The sequence below is a fragment of the Passer domesticus genome, chromosome 4 (assembly GCF_036417665.1).
Source record: "Passer domesticus isolate bPasDom1 chromosome 4, bPasDom1.hap1, whole genome shotgun sequence".
Classification (NCBI taxonomy): Eukaryota; Metazoa; Chordata; class Aves; order Passeriformes; family Passeridae; genus Passer; species Passer domesticus.
This window is the reverse complement of record NC_087477.1, coordinates 59,690,197-59,704,803: the sequence shown is the minus strand read 5'-3', so window position 1 is coordinate 59,704,803 and position 14,607 is coordinate 59,690,197.

Genomic DNA, 14,607 nt, shown 5'->3' with positions numbered 1-14,607 from the left:
CTGTTGAATTTACATGTTGAAGAAGACCTAAAATATCCTCTTGCTTCAACAGGGATGAGCCTAGTGCTATTTATAAGATTCTAAATTTGATATTTGAACAGATGCACATGAAGGAAAAAAACCTCACAACCTGTCAATATCAGGGCCAGCATTTAACAAGAGCTAGCAACAATGGGCAGAGAAGGGTAGGAACCTTCAGGGGAGAATGAACAAAATGAACAAATATGGTCTATATATTTCAACGCAATAATCTAGGTTCCTTCTTAAGTATTTATTAAGATCTTGGTGGAGCCCTCATTAGCTGAGCTGTTGGACACGAAAAAGTGTCATACTACCTGTTAAAGTAGAGGGGTGAATATACTTAGGGTGTGTTTCCAGCAGCCAGAGCCCTAGAAGGGCTGTGGGATGCTCCCTGTGGGATGGTCCCTGTGGGATGCTCCCTGGGAACCCCACAGCAGAGGGAAGCAGGGAGGGAGGCTGAATGCCCTGCTGGGCCAAGTCCCTCTGCTGGCCCAGTGCCAGACCCAGTTCTCCAGGCACATCCCCCTGCCCCGTTGCTTCCCCAGGGGCTCTCTCTGTTTGCAAAGCTGTCTCTTGAAGTGCAGTACCCACCATGCCAGGATCAGCACAAGGAACCTCTGTTCCATACTCCTGGCTACTAGGAAACAGCAGCACAGGCTGGATTTTTGAACAGATTTTAAACTTCAAAGATGACTTTTCAATTTACACCTGCTTTTGTTTGACAAACTTGACTAGCCACAACAAGGGCTGCTTTTTTCACTTCTTTATTTATTGGGTAGTTTCCCAATAAGCACTTGGGTTGTTAAATTTAAGGAATGCAACATTAAATTATATGTATTATCAGGTTATACATCTATGCCTCAGGTGCATATTCAATCCTGTGATGCTGAAAGCCAGATAATTCCATTTCATTAGTGGAACAATGATGAACTGTTAGCACATGACTTACAATGCTACAGAAAAGTTATAACATAAGTGCATTGTAAAATAACTTAAAATGAAGTTTACCAAGTTTTTGCTCAGTAAGTATGTCCAAGAAAGAGTTCAGAAGTAAAGAATGGTGAGAAGGAGAAAAATGTAACATTTGATTCTGAAAATTAAGGGTAATCTAGCTACAGTATTTATCAGAGCTATTGTTCAGTCTCCCTCATGTTCTGCTGTTTCTAGAGTAACAGTTCATGCTGCTACCAGGTCACCATGTCCTCCAAGGCGAAGTTTCATTTTCAGCTCTTAGCAAACTGCTAATCTCTATAATGTCTAATCATCTCAGTTTAGATAATATGGCTTCATCTTGTTTATACTGAATCTGTGGGGGCAATGATACAGGATTAACTTCTGTCCCTCAGGAAGGTAATTAAAAAATTTCTTTTTAGGAACAGAAAAGTCCTGATTTGCCTGGGTGTTGCCTGTTTATTTAAACTATAAGAGTGCTTTGATTACTTTTGCTACTTTCTGTTAGAAATACAAATGTATATATACATCTGTACAAAAACTGGGAATAATTATCAGACAAAAAACTTCAGAGAAAGAATTTAAATCGAAAAAATACAATGAAGAGTAGTGGAACATGGTCAAATAATACTTCAACAGCCATTTAATAGCCACAGTTAGACAAGAAAGCTACCTGTAAATTAAAAAAAAAAACAGAAAAAGCAAAAAAATGGAACTTAAAATTGAGCCATATATATTTCTCTCCTAATATAAACTTATTATATAACTTATAATACATATTATACATAAATTACACACATATATTACATGAATATCCCTGTGGATACATACATATCCACAAATACAAAAACAGAAAATAATATTAGTTAGAAATGAGAAGTAGGTGATCAAAAAGTAAAAAGAAGGTAAGTTTAAGTTGTTGATAGGAAAGTGACTGATAGAGATAAGGACTGCCCAAGTGCATTAAAAGCAGACAAAATTGTATTGCTACTGCCATGCTCCTATCGGATGTAAAAATAAAAGTATCAATAAAAGAAAAAGACAGATGCATTTATTAGAAATGCTAAAACCACCATTTTAAAATTCTGCATCTAAAAGTTTTAGAAGAAATGGCTAAAAACTTTCTATTTTGTTGAGTAATAAAACAACGGGAAAGTTTATGAAGGCAAAAAATAAGTAAAGGTACTATCTTATAAAAGGCCAAATAAGATGCCTTGAGTAATTATTGGCCTGTTCCCATGAGATTGATCCTAGCAAATTATGGGCTCAAATAATAAGTAACTGTGTTGATGAATCCAATCAACATGGGCTTTTGGAAACGAGCTCATTTCAAAGTAATTTATTTCCTAACAAGATTTGCAGTTGGGAAAGGTAACCACTGATGACCCATATTTATACAAAGCCTTTTACTTTATTTTGGTTCAATAGATATGTAACCATCACTGCTCAGTGTGACACCCATTATACTGATTAAATTAGTGCTATCTGATGTGTCTCAAATGTAATTGGGAAAGAGAGGAGGATTTCCACTGAAGTCAAACAGGACAGAGCTTTGCAAAGATCACCTAGCAGACACTCAGGTGTGTCACAGGTACCTGATGTTCAGTCCATCACTGAGAGACCACACTGGACCAGGCTGTCACAGATGCATTAACATAAAGGAAAAATAAATTATTGCACTTAAAGGCTTTAGAACAGAGTTTGAATATAACTTTACTTTCTTTGAATGGCAGGTTCAGAAGATGCTAATAATCTATGGGGAAGATAGTTTGGATGAGATTTAATCCTCAAAAATGAGAATTGAAGCTGGGGAATACAAAAAAGATGAATAAAATTAAATAAAAACATGAGAACTTCTAGAAGAAATTAAAACATTTTCCTTAAAGTTAACTCCTAGGTTTTCATTTGCCTACTTTCTTCCATCTTTCCTGAAAAGGGAAATAGATATGGCAAAAAATGAAATGTCATCAGTTTTCATAAATTTACATTTTCATTTTCATGGGGTTTTTTTATGAAATGGGATCATACTTCAACTTTTTTTAACTTTTGGGGAAGCATTTTCTCTGAAAAAAAAAAAAAGAATAGAATTAAATGAGATTAAATGGGAAAAGATAGAAAAGACTATACAACTCTGGCTTTAGAATCAGCTACGTAACCCCACATTTATTACTTAAAGTAGACTGATGAGTATGGCAAATCCATTATAATAATTAGTCAATTATTTTATAGCTTTTTGAAATGTAAAAATTGATCTTATTAAGGATTAATTCAGCAAGCCTTTAACTTAATTACTTACATTTACAGGCCCCATTAATAATTTTGCAAGTGGACATTATTAAAATGTGCTTCTAAAAAAGAGATGAAAATTTAATTGCAAAGAAATATACCATTTACTATGAAATAGGGTTTTTTACCAAATTAATTACCTACATTATATAAAGTGGTTACTTAGTGAATTTTATGTCTCAGACATATCTTTTGCAAGAGATGAATTCTTTCCTGTAACTGGTCTTCGGAGGGTGGATAAGATGCAAATTTAAAAAAAGTGAAATCCAAAGCCATTAATGTTTTCTTTTTTATGCTTAACAAGTTTGCTAGACTTGAACAAACAAATGAGAAGTTACAGGTTCCTGCATGAATAATTGTACCTATCAACACCCATTGCAAATCAAACACACAATTGTCCTGGTAGGCATTATTAGGAAATATGCACAGGGTGTATTCCCTTGAGTGGCCAAATCTGTCGTTGCAGGTGAGACCTTCCTGGGCCCAGCCCAATTTGAATAGGAAAAAGATATGTGAGCCACATTTGTTTAGAAGCAAATTCCACATGCTCTTGGAATGCTGGATGCCAAAATGCAGAGGCAGGGATCTCTGAGCCCAGGATTCATCCCAGCCAAGGTCATCCAGGGTGCAGGCTTGTTATGACACAGAGTGTATACTCAGTTGTAATCCAAGCAAGGGATTAGTGCCACAGTCCACACTGTGATTAAAGACATTATATAAAGACCTTGCTGCTTATAAACTTGCAAAGTCTTAATTATCTGAGATGAGACTCCCCATATGTTTTATTTTCAAGGTGAACTGAATTCAATGAAAAAATGCTCAATGTTTTCCGAGAATAATTTTAGAAATAAAATAAAAATATGGTTATAAAATTAAAAGTATTTGATCAAGAATGAAAATGAATGATCAGTATAATTAAAATTATATTTGTATGTAGGATATCATTCCTAATGTTTTCAGACTTCATTTCATTAGCCCACGTCTTATGTGCTGTTACTCTATATCACAGTAGCCATTGTAAGACACAGATACAGAAACAAGGAGAAATTTACTGGCTAAAAGCCAACAGCAGACATTCCACCAATAGGGAGCCAAGGTAATTTTTTTCTTCTCAACATAGAAAAGATTGTCATTGGAATAAATAAAGTAAAGCAAATACTACAATTACAGGTGTAGAAACATGAGAGTCAAAATTCAAAATGGAGAATTGTTTTCAAAAATGCTTATTAAAATGATGACTCTCTACTTTTATCTTTATTTTAACATGAAGATAAATAAACAAAGAGAAAAAAATAACAGAGTTCTGCTGAGATAACTAAGAAAGGAAAAAATGTAAAAGTTGATAAGATTTACAAAAGTGTTTGCTGCATTCCACTTTACTCCTTTTAAATCTCCTTTCTGAAATATAAAAAGGAAAATACACTCATATATTGTGCTATTAAGCAATTCTTATTTATTGATACAGAATGAAGAAATAGTCAGAAATATATAATGTATGTTTCAAACAGACACATTAATTCATTGGGCTGGACAAGTCATAGAACATAGATACTGCTAGCTCACAAGAAAGTTATATAGACCAAAAAGTTAAGTACATGACTCAGAAGGTATGTATTCTTCTATCATCATTGAAAATAAAAGCAAGAATACAATTATCATCCACAAGATAGTGTGTTTTGAAAATCAAATCCTCAAAGCTGGCCTTTTGGAATACCTTCAATACACACCTCCAATATGAACATCCTTTCTCTTCTGCTCAAAAATATTTTCTTTACTTGCAACTCTTTTCAGGCAATAATCATCAAAAAGATTTTAATTGTCTCTTCTCTACAGCTGGATGGATCTAGCTTTCTAACACAGCCAACTTAATGAGAGAGAAAAGCAATTAAAATTGGGATTAATGACCTTGGCCTGATCTATGTCTGGAGGGAACTGAATCACAGCAAGGTACGCGGATTGTGTTCCTCCAGACATGGTTCATGTGGCTAAATTAATTCTGTTGTCATCCTCAGGAGTGTCCTGGTCATTGGGACCTCATTTTTAAACAATAAAGTGCTAAATTATCTTTTCTGTTTCCAAAACTAAGCTCTTAAGAAGAGATGGCATGCCAATGGAATTAAAGGGGATATAACGAATGTCAAAAAAAAAGATGAAAATTATGGAGGCTGGAATTCTGCTGGAAAAAAGGAAAGGAGAGACATGTTTGAGAGCAAGTGAAATGCACTGGAGGCCTTGGCCAGGCCTGTGTGTTCCCAGTAAGTAGCACCTCCTACTTCGGCTGCTGAAGGAAAAATACTGTTCTGGGCAAAACATTCATCTCACCCAGAAAGGCATTTCTAATTTTCTTACTGTTTTCAGCTACAGTTGTAAGTTATCCTAAAATATACATTTAATCAACAGAAACATGGAAGCGAATCAGATCTGATGAGTTTTGTAAGGTCTGTTTCTATTATACATATGTAGAAATTAAAGTGAGGCCATTTTTTTCTGGATAATTAAATTAGCCATATTGAGCTGTATATACTGTCTTTGATTTTATTTTTTTTTAATTTTAAGGAAGTTTGGTATTCCAATCAATCTCCATCCTCCTGTTACCCCTTGTATAATGTATTGCAAAGTATTCATTGGGCTTCCAGAGGTGACCAATGCTTGAGAGAAAAAACTAGCACTTTCCAGTCCACTAAAGTGCTGAGAAGTATGATATGGCTGTGAGGGCAACTGGGATGGTGGGAGGTTGATGAGGAAACATGGCTTTTGCCCTAGGCAAACCCATCAGACATGGGTTCTGCATGGTCAACTACATTGCTAAGCAGAGAGGCCATGCAATTACAGGACCTTCTAGGAAACCATAAAAATTAAATTTTTCTAATGTGTTTTGTCTATTTTGTAAATGTCTTTTATCATTTCAGAAAATTTTTTTTCTAAATATCTTCATTTTCTTGTTCCTATACTCTGGAGTTCCTACATTTAATCAGAAACTTCTTGAAGATGGCTGCACCAAACCAAACACTAGTTTTAAAACAATTATTATTTCTTTGCTAGGCTGTCATGGGGAAGTACTGAGTCCCTGAGACACCCATACTAGGGAAGCAGAACGATTGCAGTATTGTATTCCCACAAATATTCCCAGTTAATGCAATTGTTTTATAACTACTAAATGCAGAGAAAGGGTTAACCTCAGGCAGAAGATGGGCAGGAGAATGGAATGGATCCAACCACAGAAAAGAGCTGAGGGTGGGGGAAAAAGGTGGACATGCATTATGCCATAGCATGCCACGCTTCATGCAACACCCAAGACATTTTGTTACAGCACAAAGTCAGGGAACTCATAAAATGAGGACAGATAGCAGACATCTGCCTTGGAAGGAAGCCAAATGGACAAGATACTGCAGCAGACAGAGACTGACTTATTTACAGCAACAACAAAGCAAATACCTATTTCCTTGAAGAGCTTAGAAGCAGGATTTGCTCAGACTTCAAACAAATCAGGCCAAAAGGCCTAGGTCTCAAAGAAAACGAAAGGATGTCAAATGCTCAACAGGCTGAAGTCCTTCAGAAATTCTCTTTTGAAGGTGGAGCTGGACCAGGGCCACTTCACAGGATTGCTGTCAATATAAACTCTAAATACACAAGCTCATGGAAACAGGGGGAGTAAGTTCCCCCTTTTATAATTTTTTTTTTTTAATGGGCATTCCAAATTAAATAGTTAGAACTGATGTTTTTCTGACTATCAAAGTGAGTGATTACTAAGTTTTCCTGTTCTTGCTGTTAGGTCTGTCCTTCTCTGAGGAGAACTGCCAGTCTTCCATGACATCGCAAGGACAAGTAATAATGCAAATGAGCTATTTTCTCTGTAGACTCTCACCCTTTATAACCTTATTCTTTTAGTGCCATGGGAAAGGAGCTTTAGGAATAGGTAAAATGGATTGATCAACACATCACTGAGCAGACCTCTGGCATCCTAAAAATGTGTCTCCAGGCCTTGTGTATAATAGACAAGGCATACAGCATATTACAGTTTAGCAGCAATCTTTATTCTCATTGAAGCAGAGGTAATTAAAATCACCACATGTACAGAGGCACTTGCAATTTTCTATCAAAGGCAAACTTGGGACACACATACCCCACACCCCTCCCTGCTCCAGATTTAGTATGAAATAAGACAAAAATGTGGAAATAATTATCACTTTGATGCTGCAGGTGCTGTACTGCTCAAAACATCTATAACTAGTAGGTTCTCATTCTCATGTACTGCTGGTAGTTGAAAGATATTGCTGCTTCGCTGACTTACCCTCTCTGTCTGACTGAAGCTGTATTTTTTAACAAAAGTCTTTATTTTCATACATAGAGCATTGTTTTGTTTGTTTGCCTAGACTTTTTTTTTTTTTGCTGCTTTCTAATTATCATTGAATCACTTGATTTCCAGGCATCTATTGTGATGATATAGATATAAAATAGGTTTTATACAAAGAACTGAATTTTGTTCAGGTTAGCTCTCACTGACTTAAGTTTGTTGAAAGTCCCCATGTCCCCATATCCCGTTAAGTTTGTTGAAAAAAGCAGAATTAGGGCCACTAATCTGGGGAAATTCAGGTCCATTGTAAGTAGTCTAAACAAGTAATACACTTCCTCCACCTTGGTAGATGATAAGTAAAATATGTGAACTGCAAAAAGATAAAGAGAATTTTTTAATGTTTATGAACACCATTCTTAAAAAAGTTATTGTTTTTTAGAAGTTTAAGCAGCATATTTATTAAATTGTTAGAAAACCACTTGTGATAGACCAAGGCACATTTTTATGTTCGACAAACCAGTTATCCATGCACAGAAAATCAATCTTTTATAGTTACAAGCCAATCTTTTGCCTTTCCTAGCTCTGTTTATTCATGCCTAATTACAGAATGTCTCTTGCAGAATTCCTATTAAATATTAACTCATAAGTAATGGCTGTACTATAGAAGAGAACAACATTAACTGAAACAGAACATATTTAACAAAGGCAAAGAGCAGAAATGGTTCAATACTAAATAAGCTATAAAACTTTGGTCAGTATCATATAGAAGGAGGAAAATGCAAGGTAAATATAATCTTCAATTAATTCTTTTGTCATTTACCTAGTCAAGACCTCCTAAAGCATAACAATCTCACAATTACTCATGTGCCTGCTAGGATTTTTAACTCGTTTTCTTTCACTATACCTGCAGGTTATGTAACTCACAGCGTTACAACTATTAATGGCTTTTTAAAAACAAAACAAGGTGTAAAGACAATGTTTTCATGAGGCATTTTACGATGTTATTGAAAAGTACTTTGCTGACCTTCATCTACTTAGACTAACAGAAGACAGAACTACAAGGTTAATCAATCTGTATCTTCTTCACCATGAATCAATTATAAGTGGCCTACATGGCAAATCTGGGTTCATTAATTCTATCTATACCACTTACGTTTTGCAGGAGGAAAAAGGAAATGGCTTTTGGGGAAACAAAAAGTATGTCCATACCTTTTTGGAAAGGATGGGGAAATGAACAAATGCAGAGTAGTGTTCTACAACTGCGATTCCTTGAAGAATGGCTAGGCTTGGCTGCTTTGACATGGCCACTCCAAAAATTTGATTTGTTTTTGAGAGAAAAGACAACTGCTAACAGTTTGAAACAAAGCAGCTTGTAGGGTGCAATGCCTTTAGCTCCTCTTAAAAACCAAAGGACAAAAGTATGGGCCTAGGAGACAGAGCTCCAGCTGCAGTCCAGAACACTGGATTTGGGCAATAGCAGTGCCCAAGGAGCCTCAGGGCACTCAGCCAAGACAGAGGTCACAGTGGTTCAACAAACCATTAATCTCAGAAGGGAAGAAGAGGTATAAAAAAAATAAACAAGAAATTAAAGAAGGTGTAAGGTGGAAAAATTGCTGTAAAGAAGGAGATGAGAACTACAGATTCTTGGTAAGAGAGTTCTTTAGGAAATTTAAAGATGATTAATTGCTGACACCAATATTTTCAGGGAATAAAATCCATTCCTCAGGAGAAAAAATCTCCGATCATATTTATACCTTAGGTGATTCACCTTTTAGAAGAAAAAATAATATTTATATTATTAATAGAGAACACCTATTTTTTGTCAAAATCCTATCCAGCAACCTTTATATATGTATGTCACACAATGAGGAGGTTTAAATTTGTTATTCTAATAGCAATACTAGAAAACATTGTGTGATTCGATTTTCAAATAGCTGTATCCAGATAATTTGCATACAAAACTTTTAATACTGCCTGACAAGCTCTGTGAACCATTAACATGGCTTTCCAGCAACTCTTGAAATGCTGTCAGTTCAAGAACAGTGACAGAGAGGAAATGTGTTTAACTTTTTAAAGAGGGCAATTATAGGCCTGTCAGCTAGATGCCAATCATATGCAAAATAATGGAATGGATGCTACAGGACTATAATCAAAAATTAAAGAAGGATAACATAATTAATGCCAGTCAACTTGGATTTGTAAAAAATATACTGCATCAAAATAATATGATTTCTTGTTTAAAAAAGGTTACAATTTAAGTTGACAGTGGTAATAAATAACACTCTCAGTACAAAATATGTAGATTTCTATTTGGTATGTAACTTTAATAACATGCTCATTTTTATTATAAAATTGCAACAAAACTTTTAAACTCAACATCAAATGGATCAGTGTACTTCCTAGCTCTCAAATATTTGGTTTGAGGAAATGATCATCATGCACTTGTATGTCTAGTGGAAGTCTAGGAGAGATTTTCTTGCTTATAAATATTTTAACAACTCTGTTTATTATTTCTAAGTAATTTCTAATGCAATTTAAAATAACATAAAGATTGAGGACTATTTAGATAATGAGAAGCATAAATCACTGATAGAAAGCAATTTGAATTGTACTGTAGGGTGGGCATTATCAGACCTGGTATTTGTGATGGGGCCAAATGTCGTTACCTATCTAGGTACAAAGAAAGTGGCTTCTGCTCCTAAGGCAGCAGCATCAGCTTCAGAAATTTTGTGGCAATACAATTATCCTTTAACACATAAATAGTTCAATAATGAGGAAGGGAAAGCTATGCTACTAGCCTTTTCTCATTAAAAATCATTAATAGAGAACAGTGCAAATGTGATAGGAAAATCGATTAACTAGAAAATGAAGGAACACAATAAAAAAAATGTAATTCCTTCAATCAAAACCTTAGGGAACTTAGTCTACTTTACCAAATACCTCCTTAAGGGGGAGCTACTAATCAGGTAAGAACTTATAGAAAAAATCTTTCCAGATGGTCTTTTCAGTCCTGGCAACAGGATGCTGAGTAATTCAGAATCAAAGGGTCCCTGCACCCTGCACCAGAGCACCAAAGATGAGGCAACAGACCCTCAGTGTTGCAAGGGACGGTGTCAAACTGGCCCCCTGCAAGGGGGACACCTGGGCATTCCCACCTGGCCCAAAGTGTACACTGATCCATGGAATTCTGTACTCTTCGGGGCATGGGGCAGTGTGGTGTGGTGTGGTGCAGCTGCAGCAGGGGACCCTCAGTACCAAGGAGACCAGATGGAGGGGAGCAACAAGATGTCTTTGGGACCCTCAGATGGTGATATGCTTCCACCTAATCCCTATTCCTCTCCCCACATCCCCCCTGCATACCTCTTTTTCCTTTTTCCTTTTTTTCTTTTTCTTTTTTTTTTTTCTTTCTTTCTCTTTGCCTCTTTTACTATTAAATAAAATGCATATTTTTTTGGCACCAACATCTACCCTAGTTTGGTTTTAATCTTGTTTCTGGGTATATTTTGAACCTTCTAAGTTCCTTCCAGTTTATACACAGAGATTTAGAGATTTAGCTTAAATCGGATCTTACAAGAGACCATTCAAGTACTGAAAGGTCACACTGAGGTCTCCCTGGAGCCTTCTTTTCTCCAGGCTGAACACCCCAGCTCTCTCAGCCTTTCCTCACAGGAAAGATGTTCCAGCCCTCTGATCTTCATCATGGCCTGTCTCTGGACCAGTTCCAAGAGGTCTGTGTCCTTGCTGTGCTGGGCCCCAGAGCTGCTGCAGCCCTGCAGGTGGGGTCTCAGCAGAGCAGAGCAGAGCACAGGGACAGAATCCCCTCCCTCCCCTGCTGCCCACGGGGCTCTGGATGCAGCCCAGGACACGTTTGGCTCTCTGGGCTGTGAGTGCCCATGGCTGGGTCCTGTCCAGCCTCTCACCCACCAGCATCACCGAGTCCTTCTCAGCAGGGCTGCTCTCAAACTGTTCATCCCCAATCTTGTACCAACAGGGATAAACCCATTAAATATGTTCAAACTGTTTTGTAAACACAAATCAAGCTAATATGAACCTATCTAGTATTCATTAAGCCTTCCAAAAAGATCTTAAAATAGGCAATTTTCTATTAGACTGGAAAATGCATGCAAAGCTCTGTATACCAATAATATAATAAAGGGGATAAGAAGGGGAAGAAACTTTCTTAATCACTGCTTATTAAAAATACATTCAAATTACGAGCCCAAGGAAGTTAACAGAATATAATTCTAAAATATTATCTTTCTGGTAAGTAAAATATAGAAAATACATGTCTTAAATGAAAGAAGTTTCCAATATGAAGAAAAAATAGCAATTTTTCAGTTATGTATATCACTATATACTCCTCTTCCTCTGTAGGCTATGGCCTAGAAACATGCAGTTTGTCATTACTTATAGGAACACAAAAAATGCATTGTTTTCTTTTTATTAGACAGACATCAATAATCTCAGATAATTTTCCTCACAGACTAAAATACTTCCATTTTCCTCAGTTTCTGCTGTGACTTCTGAAGATTAGACAGGAAGATACTACTTTTTCTGCTTTATTTTTAAGGCAAGAAGTATGTATGTGTCTGCTTTTGTCAGCTTGTCTACAACAGAAATATTTGGCCATCAGCATCATGAAGTGCCAAGAAATAAAAGATTAAACTGGATTTTCAAGCACAATTGGAGAAGACCTTGATATATTGCAGCAATCTGACAAGTCAGTGTCAAGGAACAGCTCCAAAATGGAAATTTGTCCTAAGAGGCAAAATATTAACTCCAGTCACTGCAGCCCCTTTGTCCATCATTGCTTTGGTTAAGAAAGGAGTAGAGTAGATACAACTCAAGTATGGATATTGCACAGGACACTTTTTGATGACGACAAAAAAAAAAGGAAGAAAAGAAGAAAATAAGGGAAGAAAGATAAAGGATTTGCTAGATTTTGTCCTCCAAAGAACAAGGGCCTGTCAAACTCAAATACTCTGAGGAAAACTGGGTGGCTACTCCAGTTAAAGAACTGGCAGACCAGGTTAGTTAATTGAGGTGTCTGTTCAGGCACCTCTCTCTGCCACAAAGACATTTATTTGGAAGATGAATGTTAGTGACCTGTCCTGTAATGTGTTTAGTTTGAGACTTCAGTTTTTTTTCAGTGTAAACTTTGTCCTTTTAATTCAGGTCATTACTGTGTAATATAAAGTCTTTGAATTTAAGAGAATGTATTTTACAGATAGTGAAATTTCTGCCAACATTATCTTTTAGGTAGTAATTCCCTTTTAGCATCTGCTGATAGCAGTGCTTCCAGTGACAAAAAAGGCTTTTGTCACAGCTATTGCATTTGCAAATACTTGTGGAAAATAGAAATCTGTTCTGTTACAGAAATCCTCACTAATGAAGTAATTTTTTTTACTTACAGCTATTCAGTGTTGCTTTGTTCTTATTTTTGCATTTCCACAATCTCACAATGCTACCAAAGATTGCTTCCAAATGGGGTGCACTGATGACTGAGTAGCAGGTGGTGCAGTCTCTGCTGTGTTTCACAGATACCACTGATTATGGATCTGTTTGGCCTCTTCATGCATACGTAACTTACACTATGAAATCCTAGTTGCATTTTATCAGCTCATACTTCACTACCAAGGAAATGCTTCTTTACCTTTTGTATTACTCATTAGGGTCAGCTATTTCACCCTGTGTGACTGTCTCAGAAGTTTCGCAGATAACTCTGATCCCTGACTGGGTAAATGTTTAATGTTGCAATATTTTCACTTTATGGGAAAACACAATTCCTGTTAAAACTCAGGTTATGAAACCATGTCATCTAGGGGGCATATTTGTTTCTATTGAACACAACTGCCAGGAAATAATACATAACACTAACTGGTTTGCTTTTATGGCAATTATGTCTTCAACTTAAATGGTTATTGATAGGACATTCAACACCTGTAGTCAAGTGTAACTGAAACAAGATACTTGGGAATCAGACATGCTTGTATTTTGTTTTCACCTTTTCAGTCAGGAATCTGTAAGTATCTGAATTTACCATTTATATGGTTGGCTCCAGTATTAGTAAAGGCAGCTAGTGACAGGTGCATTTAATTTATCCTCATTACAACAAATGGCTTTTGATGTTCAGGAAATGTGTGCATCCATCTATCACATTTTGACATATAAATGATCACTTGAAAATTAATATTTCTTGCTTCTGGCTTGCTGTCACATAAATATTTTAATATTTATTATTCTGATGAAGTGTACATTGTTCTCTACTTCCAGTGAGTGAATGTGTTCCATTGCATATAGAGCTCAAATTGATCAAAAATCTTAGTATTTGATTTGTGTATTTATCTGAGCTGAAAAGTGAAAATAAGGACAGATGACTGTAATTTTTCTGTGCTCTATCCTAGCTTATGATGGACCTCCAATCTGAAATTGAAGTTAATGTATTTTGTTCATATGATTAGGAGTCAGGCTTGAAATGCAGTTCTATCCCAGTTTTCCTTCATGTATCTCAGAACTCTAAAATACCTGCAAATAGCTTTACATTAAGGGCTGCTGTCTCGCAGTATGGACCAGCAGTCACTCCACAGCTGTTCACTTGATGAAAATAGGATAAGTTCCAGGATGAAGATGCAGCACATGAGCTCATTCAGTTACTCCAGCACAGCTCCTTGAATCCATCCAGCCAGCTGAGAGTGCATGTGGTGCAAACAGAAGCCTTTATTCTCTAAGGTGTAGATATGGAGTGCAAGTTCAACCTGTTTGGTTTGAATTATGTTTGGATTTTTTTTTTTTTTTTTTTTTTTTTTTTTTTTTTTTTGTTATTTTTGAGACTGCATGATTTTGCACGTCCCTACACTTCCTGGTAGTGTGAATATGTGGTTTAGTGTGAACAGCCCCCTGCTGCTGTTCTTCTAGAATTGCTGAAATCTGCCATCTATATAAATTGCTCAGTGCAAGAGAGTGCTCTCTCTTTAATACAGTATTTAAAGCATATTAATTTAATTCCTGCTAACAGAGCACTTCCCTAGATTTTTTGATATTCATGTACCTTAGGA